The 210-nt window shown below is 61.9% G+C and overlaps 1 protein-coding gene across 1 annotated transcript in view; it reads left to right on the top strand.

Moving 5' to 3' along the window:
* LOC125483088 (dynein axonemal heavy chain 14-like) overlaps positions 1-210 on the top strand; it is a 13,312-nt gene that overhangs the window by 8,221 nt on the left and 4,881 nt on the right. The window lies entirely within an intron of this gene.

Raw genomic sequence — 210 nt, forward strand, 5'->3', positions numbered from 1 at the left:
TGTCTGTACTGGTCCCTCACAGACCGAGTGCCTGTATCGGCCCCTCACAGACTCAGTGTCTGTACTGGTCCCTCACAGACCGAGTGTCTGTACTGGTCCCTCACAGACCGAGTGCCTGTACCGGCCCCTCACAGACTGAGGCCTGTACCGGCCCCTCTCAGACTGAGTGCCTGTACCGGCCCCTCACAGACTGAGGCCTGTACCAGCCCC

Source organism: Rhincodon typus, chromosome 5 (genome assembly GCF_021869965.1).
Source record: "Rhincodon typus isolate 14 chromosome 5, sRhiTyp1.1, whole genome shotgun sequence".
In the NCBI taxonomy this organism is placed as follows: domain Eukaryota; kingdom Metazoa; phylum Chordata; class Chondrichthyes; order Orectolobiformes; family Rhincodontidae; genus Rhincodon; species Rhincodon typus.